This window comes from Aquarana catesbeiana, linkage group LG08 (assembly GCF_042186555.1).
Source record: "Aquarana catesbeiana isolate 2022-GZ linkage group LG08, ASM4218655v1, whole genome shotgun sequence".
NCBI classification, from domain to species: Eukaryota; Metazoa; Chordata; class Amphibia; order Anura; family Ranidae; genus Aquarana; species Aquarana catesbeiana.
In genome coordinates, this window is record NC_133331.1 from 116,832,411 (window position 1) to 116,850,676 (window position 18,266).

Genomic DNA, 18,266 nt, shown 5'->3' on the forward strand with positions numbered 1-18,266 from the left:
TCAGTTTCAAATGACTTTTTTCCTTTAGAAATGTCATTTTGCTGTGGTTCTGTTCTAAACACAAAAAAACTGTGCCAATTTACAGGCATACCATAGACACCCTCCAGGCACGATATTTAAAGGAATATTTCATTTTTATTGTTTCACTTTAAGCATTATTAAAATTACTGCTCCCGACAAAACTGCCTTTTTTAAAACTTTTTTTGCATTGATACATGTCCCCTGGGGCAGGATTTGGGTCCCCAAACACTTTTTAAGACAATAATTTGCATATAAGCCTTTAAAATTAGCACTTTTGTTTTTTTATGTTAATGTTCCATGGACTTTAACGGTGTTCTGCAGCTTTCAAATTTGCAGTGAACACCACATAATGTTCGTTGTTCACCGAAAGTCTGAACAACCTTAGTTCGGCCCAAACCTATGCTCGGGCCAAACCGTTCGCCCACCTCTACCCACCACCATATACTCTGCACTCCTCTCCTGCACATACTACCCACCGCCATACACTCCACACCCCTCTCCTTGCACATACTACCCACCGCCATACACTTCACACTCCTCTCACTGCACATACTACCCTCCTCCATACACTCTTCACTCTTCTCCTGCACATTCCGCCCACCACTATACACTCCACACCCCTCTCCCTGCACATACTACCCACTGCTGCACACTCTTCTCCTGCACATACTACACACCTACATACACTCTGCACTCCTCTCATGCACATACTACCCACCACCGTACATCCCATACTCCTCTCCTGCATGTACTATCCGCCACCATATACTCCACACATTCCCTATCTAACATGACCACATTCTGCACTGCAGGTTATCTCAGACTCTATTTAACCACACTCCTTTTAAGCCACGCCCAATATTTAGTGCACAGACGCTGCGCACGTCACTTTTCTTCGATTGACAGTGCCTGGGGCCCACTCTTGATCTTGTGCAGGGGCCCACTCATTTCATGACACGCCCCTGATTCAACCCTGTTCCACTTCTAAGCAACATGAAATTCCCATCAGCCTATATTTTCCTATTCAAGTTTTTAAGGGGACATGAACCTAACATTCCAGGCACACAAATCCTAAACTATCTTTAGAGTTTTGTTAATTCTAGATTTCTTCTCATTCTTTCACTAAAAACTGGCTAATCTACCCCCCACTTAACACAAACTTTGGTCTCAGGAGAAACAAGAAGGAAGGGAAGAACCATACAGATAAGGATTCTTATGTAAAGCTTAAACACGTTTCTCACTGGCCTTATAAAGTTGTGACATATATATTGTGAGGCACTGACTAGCAGGATTGTGTATGGTGTATGTGTCACCTAGGTTTCTCAACCACACATGGTAAGGGGCTCAAGGATTTCTGACTGATATGGAAAAACCAAACTTTTCTACAGTTATCACAAAATATATCCTTCTCTTGGTCCCAGAGCCTTTGTTGAAGTTTGATTGGGACTGGGCTTCCATCTCTAGGATCAAATCTTACCTGATAAAAGCTGCAGATACCTGGAGCTGCACATTAGAACAAGTCCTGCTGTGTGTAGACAAATGGCAGTCTCAGCCTGGACCAAGACCACGCCCCCAACACATTTAACTCTGCCTACTGGAGCTTACTCATGGGGATAGCCATCCCCATGTGTAAGCTCCAGTGGGCAGAGTGAAACATGTTGGGGGCATGGCCTGGCACGGGTTCTAGGCTGAGACTACCACTTGAAAAAAAATATATATAGCACAGCGCAAAACAAACCCAAATACAAAAAACAATAGTGCTAATGCTGTGCATCATTAGCATAGGCAATAGGGATGACTAAACAAAATTAATAAAAATTAGGACGCCAACTCCAAGACAAGGTTCTTCCTGGGGTAGTTAAACTCAGACAAGGAGAGAAAGCCCACATAGTGTAGTATCTCTTGATTTATTCAGTAAAAATCTTGCTTACAGTGTTCCATAGTGAAAACGAAAGGATGTAACATCAAATGAGTCCGCTCATTGCAGGAAGCAGCCAGGTTCTCTCGCACCCTCACCTGCGTTCTACCGCTCATCAGATGTAATTGTCACTGGGGTGCCGGAATCTGCGACTGACGCCTTTTGCCCCTCCCATAGGGCATTATCAAAGACCTGATAATAGAGTAGAATATAGCCTTTGATAACACCCTGTGGGAGGGGCAAAACGCGTTAGTAGCAGATTTCGGCACCCCAGTGACAATTACGTCGGATGAGCGGTGGAACGTTGGCTTAATGGAATTTTTAGGTTGGCTATTAACATGACCGCAACATACAGGGATATATAATGTAATACTGACACATAATCACACACATAGGTTGGACTTGATGGACTTGTGTCTTTTTTCAACCTCACCTACTATGTAACTATGTAACAGGTTCTAACTTGAGGGACCCTACTCGTGTTTTTTTTTTTTTTTTCCACTGTGTCCTTTCAAAGGTGTTGTAAACTGAAATGTATTCTTTTTTCCAATGTTTTAAATCCCATAAAGGCCTAGTATAGACAAGAGATTTAAATCTTAACCTTTTTGTCACTGACTTTTTGAATTTAGGAGAAAAGGAGACTGGCACTATATTCAGTATGAATCCCCATTCTCCAAAGACTAAGAGATCTGTCTGCCAATTTCCTCAACTTACATGAGCCTCTGGAATGTGAACTGGGAAGGTGTATATCACTCTGTGCCAAGCCTATTCTTGCCAACAGTAAAAAATAAGAAGTTGAGGGTAATGGACGCTACAACAATTACAGATAATACCCTGTATAAAACACCGTTACCCGTTTAAGACAGTGTCAGAGAATGGTTCGTAGAAGAATTGGCACATCTGAAAATGCCCAGCAAAACAGAAGATTGGCACATAGAAATTCTCCATTGGCACTTGAAAATTTGCCAGTGTGAATGTGCATACATGGACGGGCAAGAATGGCCTGGGGAAAGTGCATGCAATGTGCGACAGATTCTGGTGCCCAGTGGCCTATTTGAAGCCAGCAGCATGAGCCATTAGTTGCTGGATGATCTTCAGCTTCCCCTGTGAGTTTCTGTTCCTGATATTATTGGACTTCCTGTTACTGACCCGGCTTACCTTTGACCTGTCTTGTCTGCATTCCTGGCTTTGACCCTTGGCTTGATCCTGTGACTCTGCTTCTGCCTGCTGATCTGTATTTGACCCCTGGCTTGCTCTTCTGATTCCGCTGCTGCTTGGTTACCAGTGTATGACCCCAGCTGACTCTGCTTGCTGCCTTTTCACCTGGATGACCTTATGTGCGTGACTTCTGGCCTGACTCCTGACTCTGCTCCTGGCTCTCCCAGCTGCCAAGTCTCACCTGGTACTCCTGAGGGACTCCTGCCCAGCAGTGCATCCTGCTCGTCAGCTGCCATCCAGCGGACATCCCATCAGCGTGTCGCAGCTGGCAACCCCTGTTTCTCTGAGTATAGCACTCCCTGTTACCACTTTTAGGGATGCTCTGCACTTAGCCACAAGGGAAGCCCTCTCAGCACTTTGGCTTCTGACCAGGTACATGACAGGCAGTGTCACTCTGGCCCACAATAGCATATAAACAAATGAAGGGGCAACTCCAGAAAGAGATGTGGAGAAAAAAACGGCCACAAGAGTGTCACTTAATTCAGTGTTTGGGTTAATTCTATAATACTTAGAATAATATAACTTTATTAATAATATTAAAATCACATAGACCTCTAGAAAAGAGATAAGGTAAATGTGATGCCAGACTTGGTGTACGGATTAGGGGTACTTTGGAAAGGTAACCCTATAAGATACAAATAGGTGATTAAACCATGGCAACAGGCCGCATCAAGGGATTAAGATACAATATAAACTGGTATAGCCACCTATGCAGAGGTCTCTGGGTGCTTTAGCCAATAGAGGGTGGAGGAACAGAAAAAGGGGGAAGAAAAAGATGAGAGCAAAATCTCTAAGTATCCATACTGCAGACGTCTTTGTGACACCGGTTGTAAATGAATGTCATATTCCCATATGGCAGAAAGATCACTTAAACAGAAGACGATATTAGTAGAAGTAAATACTTTCAGTGAAATGCCGATGTATAATATATCAAAATATAAAGGTCTTCAAAATCTCCGTTATCATAAATATATATATGGGCAGGTTGTCATTAGAAAAGGGTGCCACTGTCAAGGTCCGCTGCTTAATTGCACACTGCCGATCGGCTGCACAACCATACAATCATTGTGAAAAGCTAGATAACAAATCGGTAATCATATTTAGGTTGCCGGTGATTATTTTGTCCATGTGTAACATAGCTCTCAAACACTGGATGGTTGTAGAACAATTCAAAACAGCCACGGTTGGTACGTTACCTGTCCTGAGTCCTGCACATAGACCATCAATCCTCTGTGCATACAGCAGTGTAGATGAATCAAGAGTCCACAATGTGGGCATCTCCTGTGGGAAGTACACAGATGCTGCTCAAACTACCCCCGTCTCTACTGCCACATCACCGGCTCTACTGACTCCCTTCTGGGACATGTTGACCATGGTGTCACATGAAGCTAGTGACATCAATGTGTTTCGCTAAGAGAGCGCGTAGCTTTGTCTAAATGTTGGGGCGGATTATCGCTTGCTCCTTATCATGGCATCCCTGCCATGGCTGGTTGCTGCCCCTAATTACAATCTTTAAAGGGGATCCGGCGCCGCATGAGAAGGAGGTGAGCAGAGCCAGCTCCTGCTGAACTTCCCACCTACTCTGCATAAAAGCCTGCCAAACTTTGAGGTGACTCCCCCCTGTCTCCGCTACCGAGTGGGAACCCCATGGATCGCTTTGTAGAGCGATTACATACCCGCTCGGTCTCCTCCACACTGCAGCCAGTGGGAGACACGGCCGCGGATACAGCCAATATGGTGGCCACTCCGCACACATTGGAGACACTGCAGCCTCCAGCGGCTTCTGTCCCAGCAAACACTGATCCTACCTCCCCTGCTGGTATAGCGTAGGTGGTTGTCTCCCTCCTTGCCCCTACACTAGCAGCCACAGTAGATGCTGTGGTGCAGAGGGGACTGGAGCAGCTTCGTAATGAGCTCAGATCACAGGGTCAGAGGATCTCTGAGACAGAGGAGCAGATTTCTTCATTAGAGGATGAGGTCACAGCTAACTCTAGCTTCGCTAGCCCACATATCGACATCTAACAGAGACATCTGGGAAAAATTAGATGACCTGGAGAATCGCTCACGAATAGATAATCTGCGCATTATAGGTCTGCCAGAATCAGTCCCCAATGCCCAGCTTATGGACCTCTGCGCTAAAATCATCCCTGAACAATTAGGCCTTTTCATCCCCTGCACTATCGAGCGGGCCCATTCGCATTGGCCATCTTGCAGAAAATCGCACAAAACCCTGTCATTGTCAGATACCTCAATTATGCTGATAAGAATGCCATTATGCAGAAATTTTGCAGCTCAAATTCTCTATTCGTTGATGGCGCAAAACTACTGCTCTTTGTGGATTACTCAGTGGAAGTGATAACACAACGTAAGGCTTTCTCAGCGGTCTCCTCCACACTCTACAGTAGGGATGAGCCCGATGTTTGATTCAAATGTAAGTTCGACTTGAACATCGGTTATCGCCTGTTGGCGGCAAATTCGAAATCCGCGGAATGCCATTAAAGTCTATGGGACATTAACATGAAAAAACAAAAGTGCTCATTCTAAAGGCTTATGTGCAATTTATTGCCAAAAAAAGTGTTTGGGGACCTGGGTCCTGCCTCAGGGGACATGTATCAATGCAAAAAAATTTTTAAAAACGGCTGTTTTTTCAGGAGCAGTGATTTTAATAATGCTTAAAGTGAAACAGTAAAAATTAAATATTCCTTTAAATATCATGCGTTTGAGTTCTATAGTATGCCTGGAAAGTGGCGCAATTTTCCAGCGTTTAGAACAATACCACAGCAAAATGAAATTTCTAAAGGAAAAAAGTCATTTAAAACTGCTTGTGGCTGTAATGAATTGTCGAGTCTCAGCAATATAGATTCAGTCCATTTCCAGGCCCTTTTGGTCTGAATATTAAGGGGAACCCCGAACCAAAATATATAGAAAATTGCATGAGGGTCCCCCCAAAATTCATATCAGGCCCTTCAGGTCTGGTGTGGATATCAACCCTTTCATGACTAAGCCTATTTTTGAAATGTGGTGTTTACAAGTTAAAATCCATATTTTTTGCTAGAAAATTACTTAGAGTTCCCAAACATTATATATATTTTTTTAGCAGAGAATCTAGAGAATAAAATGGCGATTGTTGCAATATTTTATATCACACGGTATTTGTGCAGCGGTGTTTTAAACGCAAATTTTTGGAAAAGGGACACTTTCATGAATTTTAAAAAATCCAAACAGTAAAGTTACCCCAATTTTTTTGTATAATGTGAAAGATGATGTTACGCCGAGTAAATATATACCAAACATGTCACCCTTTATAATTCCACGCACTCGTGGAATGGCGACAAACTACGGTACCTATGAATTTCCATAGGCGACGCCTTAAATTTTTTTTACGGTTACCAGGTTTGAGTTACAGAGGAGGTCTAGGTCTAGAATTATTACTCTCGCCCTGACGATCGCGGCGATATCTCACATGTGTGATTTGAACACCGTTTACATATGCGGGCACGACTTCCGTATGCGTTTTCTTTGCTGCGCGAGCTCGCGGGGGCGGGGGCGCTTTAAACATTTTTTTTTTTATTTATTTTATTTTTTGTAAATTGTGTTTAAAAAAAACATTTTTTTTTTAATTTTATTGCTGTCACAAGGAATGTAAACATAGTTAAGTGTGTTTTTATTTTTTTTACACTTTTTTTGCTATGTACCCCATACTCATTCACATAGGGGGGCAGACATCTGGCACCCCAAAAGCACCCTCCAATGTTGAGGGCATGTGGCCTGGTATGGTTCATAAGGGGTGGCGCTCGCTGGCCCCCCATCTTTCCTGGCCTGCCAGGCTGCATGCTCAGATAAGGGTCTGGTATGGATTTTGGGGGGCTTCACCTCCATGGGAGGCTCCCGCCGAGTGACTCTTCTTCTCAGGGACAGCTGTTTTATAGCTGAGGGCGGGGCCACTCAGTCACGCAAATGGGTGACCCAGCCTTCCTCTGACATCACATGACATGTGGGACATTTTTATTTTTTTATCTTTTAATAAAGGACTTGTCCCAAAGCATCTACTGTCTTTTTTACTATTTGTGACACTTTTTTTGTGAAATGGTAGGGGTACAATGTACCCATTACTTATTCACATAGGGGGAGGCTGGGATCTGGGGGGGTCCCCTTGTTAAAGGGGGCTTCCAAATTCCGATAAGCCCCTCACCCGCAGACCACCACAACCACCGGGCAAGGGTTGTGGGGATGAGGCCCTTGTCCCCATCAACATGGGGACAAGATGTTTTGGGGGACCCCAAAACATCCTCCCCATGTTGAGGGCATGTGGCCTGGTATGGTTCAGGAGGGGGGTGGGGGTGCTCTCTCATCCCCCCTCTTTTCCTGCAGCCTGACAGGTTGCGTGCTTGGATAAGGGTCTGGTATGGATTTTGGAGGGACCCCTACACCATTTTTTTTGTAATTTTTGGTTCGGGATTCCACTGAATATTCATACCAGACCCAAAGAGCCTGGTAATGGACGGGGGGGACCCATGTCAAGGTACATTTTAGTAGTGAACACCTCTTCCTCCTCCCACAGGCCCAGATGCAAACATGCATAGTCTCATTCCACTCATTCCAAGGTCCGTATTCAGAACAGTATAATTGCAAAAATTCTCCAACAGCTCTTAAACCACATTTATGTTGGATTGAGCTGTAGAGAGACTCTACATCCACACCCGCCAGCTACACATCTTCTTGGACCATTAGTTCCTTGATCTTGGCCAGTACGCCGCTAGTGTCCTGTACATAGGATCTTAAGCGGGTAACCATATCCTTTAATAAGATATCCAAATATTTTTCTTAAACCTGTCCAAAGGCTGCTTCATAGTGGACACAATGGGACGTCCAGGAGGATTTTTAACACTCTTGTGAACCTCAGGTATGATGTAGAATGAGTGATATCTTTATATATCATAAATTCATTCATACCACTCGATGGAGAGAAATACATCCCTCTTTGTAGTAGCTGGATGTGTCTTGGGGCCAAGGGAAACTGACAAATTTAGGACTTTCATATCTGTTTTTACTATGTTTTCTTGGCCATCCATTTCATTCCCCGTGACGTCAGAGGGGGCGGGGTCACCCGTTACGTAATGGGTGACCCCGCCCCCCTGACATAACGGGGAATGCCACCAGAATGCCCCCTGTGTCAGAGGGGGGCGGGGTCACCGGGTGGCCCCGCCCTCTTATTTAAGAACCGTCAGAAGACGAGAAGCATCACACAGCGGGAGCCTCCCATCATGGATGCGGAGCGGCCCGAGAAGAAGGGAAGAAGACGCCACGGAGGAAGATGCCGGATGAGAACACCAGAGGAAGAACCAGAAGAAACAGAAGAAGAAGATGGAGGAAGAAACCAAAAGAAGATAGAAGAAAGAAGATGGAAAAAAGAAGACTTTAAATAAAGGAATTGTCAAAAACTGTCTCTTGTCATTTTTAACATTTTTAACAGCTTTTTTGTGAAATGGTAGGGGTACTTTTGTACCCCCTTACCATTTCACACAGGGGGGCGGGATCTTGGGGTCCCCTTGTTAAAGGGGGCTTCCAGATTCCGATAAGCCCCCCGCCCGTAGACCCCCACAACCACCGGGCAAGGGTTGTGGGGATGAGGCCCTTGTCTCCATCAACATGGGGACAAGGTGCTTTGGGGGGCTACCCCAAAGCACCCTCCCAATGTTGAGGGCATGTGGCCTGGTACAGTTCAGTAGGGGGGGTGTTCTCTCATCCCCCCTCTTTTCCAGCGGCCTGCCAGGTTGCATGCTCCCATAAGGGTCTGGTATGGATTTTTGGGGGGACCCTATCCATTTTTTTTTAATCTTGGCATGGGGTTCCCCTTAAAATCCATACCAGACCTGAAGGGTCTGGTATAGATTTTGAGGGGGACCCCCACGCCATTTTTTTTTAAAATTTTGTCCAGGGTTCCCCTTAATATCCATACCAGACCTGAAGGGCCTGGTATGGAATTTAGGGGGACCCCCACGCCATTTTTTAAAAAATTTTAGTTCGGGGTTCCCCTGTGGGGAATTCCCATGCCATTTTTATCAATTAACTTTTATGTGTATTGTCGGTCAGACAATTCATTAATAGCCGCGAGTAGTTTTAAATGACTTTTTTTCCTCTGAAATGTCATTTTGCTGTCAGACTGTTCTAAACACGGGAAACATGCGCCCCTTTATAGGCATACTATAGACACCCCCCAGGTACAAAATTTAAAGGAATATTACACTTTTATTGTTTCACCTTAAGCATTAATAAAACCACTGCTCCCAAAAAAACAGACGTTTTTAAAACTTTTTTTTGCATTGATCCATGTCCCCTGGGGCAGGACGCGGGTCCCCAAACACTTTTTATGACAATAACTTGCATATAAGCCTTTAAAATTAGCACTTTTGATTATTCATGTTCGAGTCCCATAGACTTTAACGGTGTTTGCGTGTTCGAACAAATTTTTTGCCTGTTCGCATGTTCTGGTGCGAACCGAACAGGGGGGTGTTCGGCTCATCCCTATTCATCACTTAGAACAAAGAGTCCTTCTGGAAAGCTCCACAAATCTGTTCTTGCCAAGCCTGTTCTTGCAGGATGTATAGAAACTAAGACCGGAAGGCAAATATGTCCTATTACCATTTAAGGAAACCTGGTGGAGGCATTATTAGACTCCAAAAGTCTTGTCAACTTGGTCCATGCCAGTCTGGTGGACCCTACCAAGCTTAGATAATACCATATGGGAGTACTTTGCAAAAACAGGGATGATAAAGATTAGCACAGGGTCATAAATAACAGATATACTGGTAGTAAAGCAAGATTTTTTGACAACACAGTTGCATGATCCTAAGTGGGTAAATGCAGGGAATTGTAAAGGTGATAAACTGAGTATGTGCTAGAAGTTAGTTTGGTATACCCCCATTTTACAGTATACCATGACATTGTATTGTGTAAAGAAGAAATAAGAATACATTGTGGAGCCACTGGTGATTTGCCAGTCTCACACAAGGACAGTGTTGGGTCTAGCCAATCTCGTGCTGGGTGGTTATTTGTGGGTAAACAAAAACAAAAGAGTATATTGAGCAGCATTTTTTCTTGCCCAATATTTTGAAGTGTGAGGGTGCCCTTGCCTATAATCAATGTCCCTTTTTAGAGAGTTGCTATAGACCTGGTTGAGCCACTGATAAAGACTGCTGAAAATCATCAGCACATATTGGTAGTCCTTGACTATTCCACCTGGTATCCAGATGAAATCCCTCCCAGTAATGTGTCCTCTATGGTTATAGTGAAATCATTTTTCAACATGTTTTCCTACCAGTATTCCTAAGAAAATTTTGACAGGTCAATGAACACCCTTTAATGTCAAAGGTAACCAAAAAGCTGTGTCTGTTGGTAGGCTAAAAATGTGGTTGATAATAATAGAAAAGAATGGGACTCACTGTTATACTTAATGTTTTCAAAAGGAGAAGTACCACAGTCCTCCATATGAAATCACTAATTTGAACTTTTGTATGGTAGATGTCCCCAGGGATTATGATTATATCCTTAGAAACATCGGAGCAAGAGGCCACACTTTACAAAGGTGTAATCAAACACATTGTACAGATGCATGATAGGATAGTTAAAGTCATGCTTATAGTTTGAGAACATATGCAGCAAGCCATGGTTTATAACTGATCTGCTAAAGTCAGAGCCTTTCAATAGAGAAACAGAGGCTAAAGTTAGTCATAGATAGATTGAAATCCAATCTGTTCAGCAGGGACCAGCCAGATTTTGATCCATGTGTGCCTGTACCTGTTTGACAGAAGTTGATTGTTATATGAGCTTCTGTTGAACAGGAATGTTGGAAAATTGTTCTTGATCAGCAACTATGGCCAATCGACTGTAGCCTTTGATTAGTGTATTCTGACATTGAAGAGCCCCACTGTCAGAATACAATGTCCCAGCAGGGAGGATACCTCTATCCACCTTGCTTGTGTGGATGGAAGAATCCATTCATTTTTATTTTGTTCAGCCCATTGGCTGATAAAAAAAATTGTCATCTACTGTAGAGTCAGCTTTAGTTTTGGTGCCTGCTTTAGAGAGTAAAATATGTTATGTACAAGGCGATGAAAGAGAAAGCCCTTCCAAATATACCATGTTAACCTAATAAAACCCTAGAAGGGTCATAAGGCTCTTTCAGCAGAAAGTGACTCTAAAGTATTATCACTGAAAGGTGTACCAGTGATTAGGATGTCAGAGACCCTGTCTGCTACTTATTCAAGAAGTGAGAGAATTCTTGCAGAAAAAAATGATAGAATTATCTTCAGAATTCAGCTGAGCTAATTACATTTACAAGACATTATCACTGACCTCACATCAAAGTAAAGTTAAGACCTTATCAGTTATTTGAAGCTCAGTCAAAAGACATTTTAGAAGAGGTACAGAAAATGTTAGCCCCTGGAGTCATAGAGGAGTGAGATAATATAAGCCTGGCAAAACTGCTGGCTTTACAGCTGCAGACATTTCAGCTCATGGGATCCCCCAGTGGGATTAGCTCCACAAGTTTATGGCCAATGCTATACCACAGTAGCAGGTGCCCAGCCACTATTTTGCCTGCCCACTGCCAGCACATGTAATTTATTGTGTCTGTGTCACTGGACTGTGCTTTCAGCAGAATGGTACACTGGACCACTGAAGTGTGCTTTAGTAAACATGGTCAAACATGCTACATATCCTTCATTACACACTGAGTCAATCTTTTGGCAGCTGAGAATGGTGCAGGGCACTGAAGGGCACACCTCTGGAGCTGGTGGTGTCACCATGTGTCTTGTCAAACAGTGACTGTGCAGTCACCTATACTTCCTTCTCCTCACTGGCCTTAACCTCTGACCCCTCTAACCTCTGAACCCCTCCCCCAAGCACCCCGGGGCATTTGTAACACCCCTGGTTTAATGCTGCCATGTTATGTTGCAACTTGTATACCTGTAAGACAGAGGCTACATTAGGCCTGAAAGACCTAAGGGCAGCTCAGGTGCGGCAGGCTTAAAGGTAGCACATGTCCTCACCCTAGTGTTGCTGCAGTTCTTCATGAAGTACCCTGGCAACATCAGCTGTCTGCCAACTGCCTCATCTGTGATGCCCCATCTGGTAGAAATCCATATATCCCAAACTGCAGAGGCTGCATCAGCAGCAGTGTGCCATCACCCAGCACCTGTGTGATTATTGTACGAGGACAGGTTCTGGGGAACTGGGGTTCTTTTCACCCTGTCATTTGCTGTAATTTAAGAGACATGTAGGTATTTGGCATCTTTTAAAAAAGTTACAAAGAGAGGGAAGACAAGGGTTGGAGTGCTGGAAAAAAAGAGGAAATGGGACAGGTTTCAAAGACGAGGTTTCACCCCTATCAAACCCCCAGATGTTGTACATAAGTGTATTGATATTTTTTGGGGTAATGTTGTCTTCAGTGACTGTCAGGTCACCTTGGGACTAGGTGACAGATGCACTCTGTAGGAGTCAGAAGTGCCCTAGGACTGACTGCTGCGGATTGAACCCTGGGAGGTTCAGGAAGCATGTCTACTGGAACATTGACACAGATCCCACTGGGAGCTAAAGCATAGATTCCCCAGGGCGCGGAGTCTAAGAGCCAGCAGGTGTTCACCAGAGCCTCTAGTGGTGAGGATGCACTGCGCTGCAGTCTGGCTCCAGGTCACGGCCCCCAGGGTCTCACAGCTCACGCTCACAGTAGACTACAGGAGAAGAGGAAGGAGGCAGCAGGCTGGAACAACAAGGAAAGTAAGGGACAAGCCAAGGTCGGGGCTACAAGCAGACAAGGACAGCAGAGTTCACGCCAAGGTTCAGGATCACAGGCAAACAGGGATGGTCGGGGACACGCCTAAGGTCAGGGTCACGAGCAGACAGGAAAAGTTAAGAACAGGCCAAAGTGGGCAACTGGAATCAGACGTAGGAAACGCAGCAAGTACACACGAAAGCTAACACACAATGGTTGATCAGCACTGCTGGCTTGCAGTGCACAGGTTAATATAGGGTTCCCTGATAGGGCCTGGGATGGGGCCATGCTTAGAGGAGAGGTTATAAAACCAGTCAGGTGAGAGGCAGATGGTCTTTAGAGATGAACACATGGAGACAGGTAAGCTGACAGAGAAACTCTATTGCATAACCATGACAGTGACATGGAGGACTTGGAGTCCTTTGGTGCAGGCTATTTGTGATGAATGGGTTCTGTTATATTCAAATGCTTGTGCAAGGACCCCGGGATTTGGGTCATCAAAGAGAGGGGCCACTACTGGGTGGTCATCCTATCAGATCTCCGATTGCAAGAATAATATTGTAAATCTACTGCAATCACCAATGAGGAACCACAAAATGCAGCACTCTGAGGAAGTGAAGTGTCCGGATCCCCTCTAATAATCAAATCATGTCTCCAATACTCTCATCTCTGAATGAAGGAGCAGCAGTGGCAGAGGCTGCATCAGTACCACCTTTCAGGGTTTCTTCAGGCCCAACTGCAGGCAGAACTTACAGGCAGTGCCTGAGCAACATGATTGCTGATTGCATTGGCTTCCAGGGCTGATGTGGACACACTTAGAAGTGAGAATCTCATGGACTATGAGTGTCCAGCTTGGACCACTGGTCAGTGTTTGCACAGTATGAAACATGAGGCCTCTGGCTTGACCTGCACATGCCACCATTACCATCTCCTGCCACCGCTCTTTGCTAAGGTGTAAAGACGCAACACAACATTTCTGCAGCTGGACCTTAGCTTCAAAATGTCTAATGTTTGCTGCAGGGTAAATCTTGCATTTCATCTTGAAGTTTGTGGCCTATACAGTTGCTCCAGCACTGTAAAGGTTCCACATGTTTCTGCAGCTCAACCTCAGCTGCAAAATATCTAGCTTCTGAGTAAATCCTGTGTTGTGCAAGTGAAGGTTGCAGGTTATGCTGGTGTTTCAGAAACTTGAGTAAATCCTACTCTGTACCTTGGGGTTCGTGGCCTATTCTTATGTCTAGGCACAGTAAAATGTGCTACACAATGTTTCCTTAGTTCGACCTCAGCTACAAGATTTCTAATGTTTGCTGCAGGGTAAAGCCTGCATTGCACATGCCAGTTTTCACCCTGTTCTAATGCTCTGACACTGTAAAGGTGCCAGATAATGCTTTCACGGCACAAATTCAGCTGCAAAATTTCTAGCTGAAGAGTAAGTCCTGCTTTGTATCCTAAAGTGTGTGGCCTATTTCAGCACTATGACACACAAAAATATTTGTGGCTATTGTCTCTCAGGAAATACAATCTGATGTATATTCCAAGATAAAATCAGCATTGTCTCTCCCACTTATATTGTGACCTAAATGAGGTGTGTACATACTGTCCAATATTATGACTATTGCCTCTCAAACATTACACTCTAATGTATAGATCAAGATAACATCTGCCTTTTATCTACCTCTTTAATTGTGGTCTACCCAAGTTGATTACATATTGTCCAGGCACTGTACAATATTTGACGCCATTGCCTATCAAATAATAGACTTGTTTATGTTTATTTTAAAATAAAACCTGCCTCATCTCTCACTCTTAAATTTTACTATGTGATGAGTAGGGTTGCAGGTCCTCAGGCCTGCCCTGAAAGTCTTGGGAGGGGGTGGACATGGCCTTCTGGCTTAGTTTGCCCTCTCTCATGGGGTCTCCCTTCGGGGGAGCCCCACTGAGTACTTGGGGGAGTCTGTCTTGGCAGTCCCTCCAGAGAAAGGAGGGTTTCGGCCAGATGGACCAAGTGTAAATGCCCTTGTCCCCGTCAGGAGCCTAACGCCCCAGGGGATTCAGGGCAAGTCCCTCTAATTTTAGAGGGCTTATGTACCCGTTGCACTTTTTTGTGTTTCACTCTTTATGTGTGTGCACATTTTTTTGGCACCGGGTGAAGTTTTTGAGTGTGTTTCACATGCCATGGGCTTTAAAAAGAAAAATCTCCCACTCTTAAATTGTGCCCTAGCCAAGCTGCCTAAATACTTCTCAGTGACTGTACAAATTTTGGGCTTTTGTCTCTCAAATATTACACCCTAATTTCTATTATAAAAGAAAACCTGCCTAGTCTCTCCTTTTATTGTGGCATAACCAAGCTGCTTTCATACTATCCAGCTTTTAGGAAATATTTGTGGCTATTGTATTTCAAATAATACCTATCAATTTTTATTGCAAGGTAATTCCTACCTTGTCCCCCTTTATTTGCTGCCTATCCAAGTATTTTTATAGTATACTGACACTGGACATTATCTACCACATACCCGAAGTCTATATTTTGAGTATTTTGGGAATAATTGTTGGCTAAAGGGTTGGAAGAGAGTATGGGGAATATGGGGTTGTAGGTTTGAAGATTTTTTGTGCACTAAAATGCAAATGGATTTTTGAATTGGATATGTTGATACCCACATACTTTAACAATGACATTGGATTTTTGGCTTTTAATTTTTTTTAATATATTTTAAAATATTCGTATTTTTATTATTATTCTGAAGCATGATTAAAATTCTCAATTTTTTTTTTATATTTTTCCTTATTATTTTTTATTTTTGTGAAATTTTGGAGGAAGATGTATTCCCCCAATTTAGGATATACATAGAAATTAAATAGTTAAACTTAGCAGGCATGTGATTCATAAGAAAGGCTCTCCACTCCTGTGCTCATGCTTGAAAAAGGTTGTTGTTACAATTGAAATGCATCAGAGATATGCAGGCAGTGGTGTGTTTTTACATCTCATTGCATGCTCCTTGAGTATAAGTATATACCGGCAGTAGGGACTCTGACAGTTTAATTGTGCTCTTCCTCTGCCTAGTGCCTACATTGTGCTAGACATCTGTTAGGAGGATACACCTATATACGGGAGCATGTATACCAGCAGGATGTCATACAAAAATTGATGAAATGAGTAAGTGTACAATAAAATGACTGCCACTCTCTCTATGCTTTGTTGATCATGTTTTACTGATTATATGGTATTTTGTAAATTTCCTTTAGTTGTGTTAAATGCCGCCCTCAACAGTGACCAGCTCCCTTTTGCAACAATAGTTTTACTATCAGAAGAATCTCCCCACACATACTACCCACACCCTCAAAGTTTGAGATTGGTGGACTTTGAACCAGATTTGCTTAATCTTCAGTAATTCAAACCTGGGCAGATTAACCCATCACTAGTTATTAGTTTCAGCTGTGCACAGGCCTATATATATGAGCTTACTGATGCTCAGGGCACTCAATCGTTTTGTTGTGGAAGCCTGTTGCTAGATAAAAAGGCTGGGGGCTGTCAAAACACAAAAAATGTACATGCACTATCTGTTTGTTTTGGGGAACCCGTTAGAGAGTAATCTTTTAGTCAAGAACTGTCTTGAATTTTGTTGGTTTCTCAGAGAAACAGATGTTTTGTTTGTTTTATTCTATGGACTTGCTGTACATAGCCCTCTTGAGAGTTAAAATAGAAAAGAAGAGAGGACAGTTTTTATTTTCTTGTTTTGTTTCAAAGGAAATTCAAAGGCAACAGCCTGCGACATGTATATTCAAGGAACTCAGATACTAAAGTAACATCCATTTCAGTTTTCCTCTGCTCCTCCATTAATATTGTAAGTATTTGCTGGCTACACAATTACCTTTTCCTTTAAGGTTTGGAATTTAAAAAAAAATTGAAATAGCTAAATTATGTTTTAGTACATACACTGCACATTTAACAAGGATTTTTTTTCCTACTCTTTGTTAATGACATACAAGTTATTAGGCAAGAGAAAGCTAATTAAAAGGAAATCAATTGTAAATAAATGAAATGTAATAGTGAATTAAATTATAAATGGTTTGCATAGGACTATTATTATGTTGTATTTTTGCATCCCCAGAAATCTTGTTAACCTATTGAAAGCTCAGTAACATTGCTAATTATTTTTGTAGTAAATTTTACATTTCTATTGTACAGACTACATTCCTATATATTCTTATATGCGTGCAGTATATCTTTCAAAATGTTTATGTGATGTGGTGTATGTGAATAAAACAACTTATGAATACTGCATTACATCTTGGGAAATACATTCTCTCTCAATAACCCGTTTTGTACTTCCAGTGCCCCATTATTTTACAAGAAATTCTAATTTCCCTAACTAAATGATATTTAATAAGTTAAGCATATTCATCAGTTGGTGACAGTTTGTGACAGAGAGACAGAAGTTGGTGACAGAGTGCTCACAGTGGGCAGTTTATTAAATAAAGTGGGCAGTTTTCTTTAAACAAAGTGCTAATGCACTATAACACATCAAAAATGATAAATAATAATAACAAATATTGTGTTATCTCTTTAAATAAAGTGCAAATAAAGTGCAAAAAATGATGGGTTCTTACAGTCATGTGATTGCCCTAGCTTTGAACTTGATTATTATTCTAACCTATCACTGCATTTGTTAAAGGTCACAGGATATGGCTAAAAGCTTGAGTGTATATGCTGAGAAACCTGTTCTGAGAGAAATGTGTAAACAGCCACTGTTGACAGGTAATACCAGTTAATTGGCAATCAGTGATGGGTGAACGGTTCGGCCGAGCATAAGTTCTGACTGAACTTTGGTTGTTCGGACGTTCGGCGAACACCGAACAACATGCAATATTCGGGGCAAATTCAAAAGCCGCCGGAACACCGTTAAAGTCTATGGGACACTAACATGAAAAATCAAAAGTGCTCATTTTAAAGGCTTATATGCAATTTATTGTCATAAAAAATGATTGGGGACTGCCCCAGGGGACATGTATCAATGCAAAAAAAGTTTTAAAAACAGCAGTTTTTTCAGGAGCACAGTTTTCCCATGTTTAGGACGCAGCAAAATGATATTTCTAAAAGAAAAAAAGTCATTTAAAACTGATCGCAGCTGTAATGAATTGTCGGGTCTCGGCAATATAGATAAAACTCATTGAAAAAAACAGCATGGGTTCCCCCCATGTGTGCTGGGAGAGCATGTGGCACACTTGGAGGTCTGAGAGAAGGCGGTGGTGCTGGGCTGGCTAAGTCCAGAATATCTCCAGGATATTGTGACTCAGCTGTGTGCTGGGGATGCGGATTGATCAGGAACAAGATGTCAA

At 42.8% G+C, this 18,266-nt stretch overlaps 1 protein-coding gene across 1 annotated transcript in view; it reads right to left on the bottom strand.

Annotated features, from left to right (window-relative positions):
* PCDH15 (protocadherin related 15) overlaps positions 1–18,266 on the bottom strand; it is a 2,079,434-nt gene that overhangs the window by 255,480 nt on the left and 1,805,688 nt on the right. The window lies entirely within an intron of this gene.